Genomic DNA, 5843 nt, shown 5'->3' with positions numbered 1-5843 from the left:
TCATACCAAACCTGTTGCTAAGACCAGCTATAAAATCTGGATAATAAAAAATTAGATGTGTGACAGCATCAGTGATCATCCAAAGTAGCCACACTAGACAATAAAGAAGGAAATACATGAAAGTGATATTTTCCCATCACATTTTTCCTTGGGAGAAATTCTTGAGCAGAAAAATAATGTCTGAGAGCTTCTGACAGTGTTCAAAACTGAAGGGGTAGGAGAGTAGGGAAGAGAATGAGATGAGACCTGGAGTTCAGGATTGACAAAGGAGAATAGGGTCCTTGCACATAGGTTTTCAGTTGAGACACCTCAATCGCTTCTCGGCCTTTTGGCTAAGATCAAGTGTAGTATCAGTTGAGACACCTCAAAGGCTATACTGTAGGAGTAATGGAAATCTAGAGACAGACCAAAATCTGGAATCTGTAATCTCAAAAAATGTAAAACCCAATCTTGAACTATCTCAATCACTGATTGATTCCAATTGCCTGCTAAAAGTGAATTAAATTCTCTCAATACTGGGCTATTGTAATTCAGGGTTTCTGAAATTTTTCACACATAATATATACCATTTAATAAATTATTGTACTGATATATGCCAGGAAACAAGACCAGATGGCTAGAAATGAAAAGGAAAAATAGACAATATAATAAAAAATACCTTAGTGAAAGTGAAAGTTGCTCAGTCATGTCTGACTCTTCATGACCTCATGGACTATACAGTCCATGGAATTCTCTAGGCCAGAATACTGGAATGGGTAGCCTTTCCCTTTTCCAGAGGATCTTCCCAACCTAGGGATCAAACCCAGGTCTCCTGCATTGCAGGTAGATTCTTTTTTTTTTTTTTTTTTTGTATACTCTCCTCTCTCATATCATTTATTTTTTTTTCATTTATTTTTATTAGTTGGAGGCTAATTACTTTACAATATTGTAGTGATTTTTGCCATACATTGACATGAATCAGCCATGGATTTACATGTGTTCCCCATCCCAATCCCTCTTCCCACCTCCGTCCCCACCCCATCCCTCTGGGTCATCCCAGCGCACCAGCCCTGAGTACTAGTCTCATGCATCCAACCTGGGCTGGTGGTCTGTTTCACCCTTGATAGTATACTTGTTTCAGTGCTATTCTCTCAGAACATCCCACCCTCGCCTTCTCCCACAGAGTCCAAAAGTCTGTTCTGTACATCTGTGTCTCTTATTCTGCTTTGCATATTAGGTTATCATTACCATATTTTTAAATTCCATATATATGCGTTAGTGTACTGTATTGGTGTTTATCTTTCTGGCTTACTTCACTCTGTATAATGGGCTCCAGTTTCATCCATCTCATTAGAACTGATTCAAATGAATTCTTTTTACACATTCCATTGTGTGTATGTACCACAGCTTCCTTATCCATTCGTCTGCAGGCAGATTCTTTACCAGCTGAGCCACAAAGGAAGCCCAAGAATATTGGAGTAGGTAGCCTATTCCTTCTTCAGGGGGCCTTCCCAACCCAGGAATCATATCAGGGTCTCCTGCATTGCAGGCAGATTCTTTATGAGCTGAGCTATGAAGGAAGCCCCCTCCTACCACCCCCAAATACCTTAAGGCATGCAGATACTGTAATAATCAGATATGGACTTCAAGACAACACTTATTAATATACTTAATAAGTGATAATGACAAGACAAAAGATATCCCCAAGGAACTGTAATCTATAAAAATTTAAACACATTAGAACTGAAAAATACCATTTCTAAAATTAGGAACTCAGAGGTAGATTTAACAGCAGATGTGTTGTTGTTGAGTTGCTAAGTTGTGTCCAACTCTTGGTAACCCCATGGACTGCAGCATGTCAGACTTTCCTTTCAGAAGCAAATTAGACACAGCAAAAATAGGGTACATAATCAGATCAATGAAACCTATATAAACTGAAGTATAGAGAGAAAAGACAGAAATACAGAGAAAAGTATGAGAGATACATACTTTTATATGATATGGTAAATATGTCTGAAATATGTGTAATTAGAATTCCAGAAAGAGAGAACTGTATAATGGGCAGTAGTAATATTTGAAGAAACTCTGCCCACAAGTTTTTTAAAACTGACTAATGTGAATACCTGACCACCTGACCTGCCTCTTGAGAAACCTGTATGCAGGTCAGGAAGCAACAGTTAGAACTGGACGTGGAACAACAGACTGGTTCCAAATAGGAAAAGGAGTATGTCAAGGCTGTATATTGTCACCCTGCTTATTTAACTTCTGTGCAGAGTACATCATGAGAAACGCTGGGCTGGAAGAAGCACAAGCTGGAATCAAGATTGCCAGGAGAAATATCAATAACCTCAGATATGCAGATGACACCACCCTTATGGCAGAAAGTGAAGAGGAACTAAAGAGCCTCTTGATGAAAGTGAAAGAGGACAGTGAAAAAGTTGGCTTAAAGCTTAACATTCAGAAAACTAAGATCATGGCATCTCGTCCCATCACCTCATGAGAAATAGATGGGGAGACAGTGGAAACAGTGTCAGACTTTTTTTTTTTTGGGCTCCAAAATCACTGCAGATGGTGACTGCAGCCATGAAATTAAAAGATGCTTACTCTTTGGAAGGAAAGTTATGACCAACCTAGATAGCATATTAAAAAGCAGAGGCATTACTTTGCTAACAAAGGTCCATCTGGTCAAGGCTATGGTTTTTCCAGTGGTCATGTATGGATGTCAGAGTTGGACTGTGAAGAAAGCTGAGTGCCGAAAAATTGATGCTTTTGAACTGTGGTGTTGGAGAAGACTCTGGAGAGTCCCTTGGACTCTCCAGCCAGGAGATTCAGCCAGTCCATCCTGAAGGATGATCAGGGTCCTGGGTGTTCATTGGAAGGACTGATGCTGAAGCTGAAACTCCAATACTTTGGCCATCTCATGAGAAGAGTTGATTCATTGGAAAAGACCCTGATGCTGGGAGGGATTTAGGGGTAGGAGGAGAAGGGGACGACAGAGGATGAGATGGCTGTGTGGCATCACCGACTCAATGGGCATGGGTTTGAGTAAACTCCAGGAGTTTGTGATGGACAGTGAGGCCTGGTGTGCTGCGATTCATGGGGTCACAAAGAGTCGGACACGACTGAGTGACTGACCTGACAGAACTGAATGAGATCAAGTCACAGAATCAGAAGTTGTTTAAATCCCAAGGAAATAATTACACAGAAATCTACCCTAAGCATAATATAATAAAAACAGTTAAAGACCAAAGACAAATCTTAAGAGGAAAACACCTTCATATGACAGACTTAAAAAAAAAAAAAAATCCTTCAAATGAGCAGACCTCAAGCTGACAACTGACTTTTCTACAAAATTATGGAAACTATAGAATAATAATAACAACGTGTTTTAAAAAGAGAAAATGACCGTCTGGAATTCTATAACCAGTAAGACTGTTTTACAGACAAAGCTTTTAGACAAACAAAAAACTGATATAATTTATTTAAAATATATTTAAGGGATTTCACTAGCCAAAGAAAAATTACTCCAGATGAAAGCATTATAATGAAGGGAAGAGAGGCATAAGAAAGTGTAAATAGGTGGATAAAACTAAATATTGTTAGTTTAAAATATTGTTGTTTAGTTGGTAAGTCATGTCAGACTCTTTGTGACCCCATGGACTGTAGCATGCCAGGTTACTCTATCCTCCACTATCTCCTGCAGTTTGCTCAATTCATGTCCATTGAATCGGTGATGCTATCATCTCATCCTCTGCTGCCTCCTTTTCTTTTTGTCTTTGGTCTTTTCCAATGAATTGGCTCTTTGCATCAGTGGCCATAGTATTGGAGTTTCAGCTTCAGCTTCACAATGAATATTCAGGCTTGATTTCCCTTAGGATTGACTGGTTTGATCTCCTTGCTACCCAAAGGAGTGTCAAGAGTCTTTTCCAGAACCATAATTCAAAAGCATCAATTCTTTGGACTCAAACTTCTTTATGGTCCAACTCTCACATCCATACATGACTACTGGAAAAACCATAGCTTTGACTATGTGAACCTTTGTTGGCAAAGTGATCTCTCTGCTTTTTAATACACTGTATAGGTTTGTCATGGCTTTCCGTCCAAGGAATAAATGTGTTTTTATTTTAGGTTGCAGTTGCCATCACAGTGATTTTGGAACCCAGGAAAACAAATTCTGTCACTGTTTCCATTTTTCCCTTTCTATTTGCCATGAAGTGATGGGACTGAATGCCATAATCTTAGTTTTTTGAATGTTCAGTTTTAAATCAGCTTTTTTTTTTTTTTTTTTTTTACTGTCCTCTTTAACCTTCATCAAAAGGCTCTTTAGTTCCTCTTCACTTTCTGCCACTAGAGTGGTGTCATCTGTATGTCTGAGCTTATTTATATTTTTCCTGGCAGTCTTGATTCCATCTTGGGCTTCATCCAGCCCAATATTTCTCATGATGTCCTCTGCATTGCAAGTTAAATAAGCAGGGTGACAATATACAGCCCTGATGTACTCCTTTCCCAATTTTGAACTGGTCCATTGTTCTATATCTGGTTCTAACTGTTGCTTCTTGACTTGCATACAGGTTTTGTGGGAGGCAGATAAGGTAGTCTGGTATGCCCATCTCTTGAAGAATTTTCTGCAGCTTGTTGTGATCCACAGTCAAAGGCTTTAGTGTATTCAGTGAAGCAGATGGTTTTCCGGAGTTTCCTTGCTTTTCCAATGATCTAATGGATGTTGGCAATTTAATCTCTGGTTCCTCTGCTTCTTCTGTATCCAGCTTGTATATCTAGATGCTCTCAGTTCAGATACTTTTAAAGCATAGCTTGAAGGATTTTGGGCATTACCTTTCTGGCATGTGAATGAGTGTAATTGTTTGGTAGTTTAACATTCTTTGGCATTGCCTTTCTTTGGGACTAGAATGAAAACTGACCTTTTTCAGGCCTGTTGCCATGGTTGAGTTTTCCAAATTTGTTGGCATATTGAGTGCAGCACTTTAACAGCATCTTCTTTTAGGATTTGAAATAGCTCCGCTGGAATTTCATCACCTCTACTAGCTTTGTTTGTAGCAATGGTTCTAAAAGCCCACTTCACACTCGAGGATGTCTGGCTCTAGATGAGTGATCACACCATCATGGCTATGTGTATCATTAAGACCTTTCTTGTACAGTTCTTCTGTGTATTCTTGCCACCTTTTTAAAAAATCTCTTCTGCTTCTGTTTAGTCCATAGTGTTTCTGTCCTCCATGGTGCCCATCTTTGCATAAAATATTCCCTTGGTATCCCTTATTTTCTGAAGAGATCTCTAGTCTATCACATTCTATTATTTTTCTCTATATCTTTGCATTGTGAACAATGCAAAGCCTTCAATTAAGAAGGCTTTCTTATCTTTGGAACTCTGTATTCAGATTGGTATATCTTTTCTTTTCTCCTTTGAGTTTTGCTTCTCTTCTTTTCTCAGCTATTTGTAAGGCCTCCTCAGACAACCATATTGCTTTGTTGCATTTCTTTTTATTGGCGATAGTTTTGTTTACCACCTCCTGTACAGTGTTACCAACTTTCGTCCATAGTTCCTCAGGCACTCTATCAGATCTGACCCTTTGAATCTATTTGTCACTTCCACTGTATAATCATACAGGATTTAATTTAGCTTATATGTGAGTGGCCTCAGCTTCCCAGGTGGCACTAGTGGTAAAGAACCCATCTGCAAATGCAGGAGACTTTAAGAGAGGCGAGTTTGATCCTTGGGTTGGGAAGATCCTCTGGAGAATGGTACGGCAACCTACTCCAGTATTCTTGCTTGGAGAATCCCATGGACAGAGGAGCCTGGTGGACTACAGTCCATGAGGTCACAAAGAGTTGGACTCGACTGAAGTGAC

General features: G+C 39.3%; 1 pseudogene; it reads left to right on the top strand.

The window, feature by feature from the left end:
• Positions 1–312: 312 nt before the first annotated feature.
• Positions 313–539, top strand: LOC139035391 (U2 spliceosomal RNA; annotated as a pseudogene).
• The last annotated feature ends 5304 nt before the right edge of the window (positions 540–5843 follow it).

This window comes from Odocoileus virginianus, chromosome 5 (assembly GCF_023699985.2).
Source record: "Odocoileus virginianus isolate 20LAN1187 ecotype Illinois chromosome 5, Ovbor_1.2, whole genome shotgun sequence".
In the NCBI taxonomy this organism is placed as follows: domain Eukaryota; kingdom Metazoa; phylum Chordata; class Mammalia; order Artiodactyla; family Cervidae; genus Odocoileus; species Odocoileus virginianus.
This window is presented reverse-complemented; position numbering and strand designations above follow the sequence as displayed.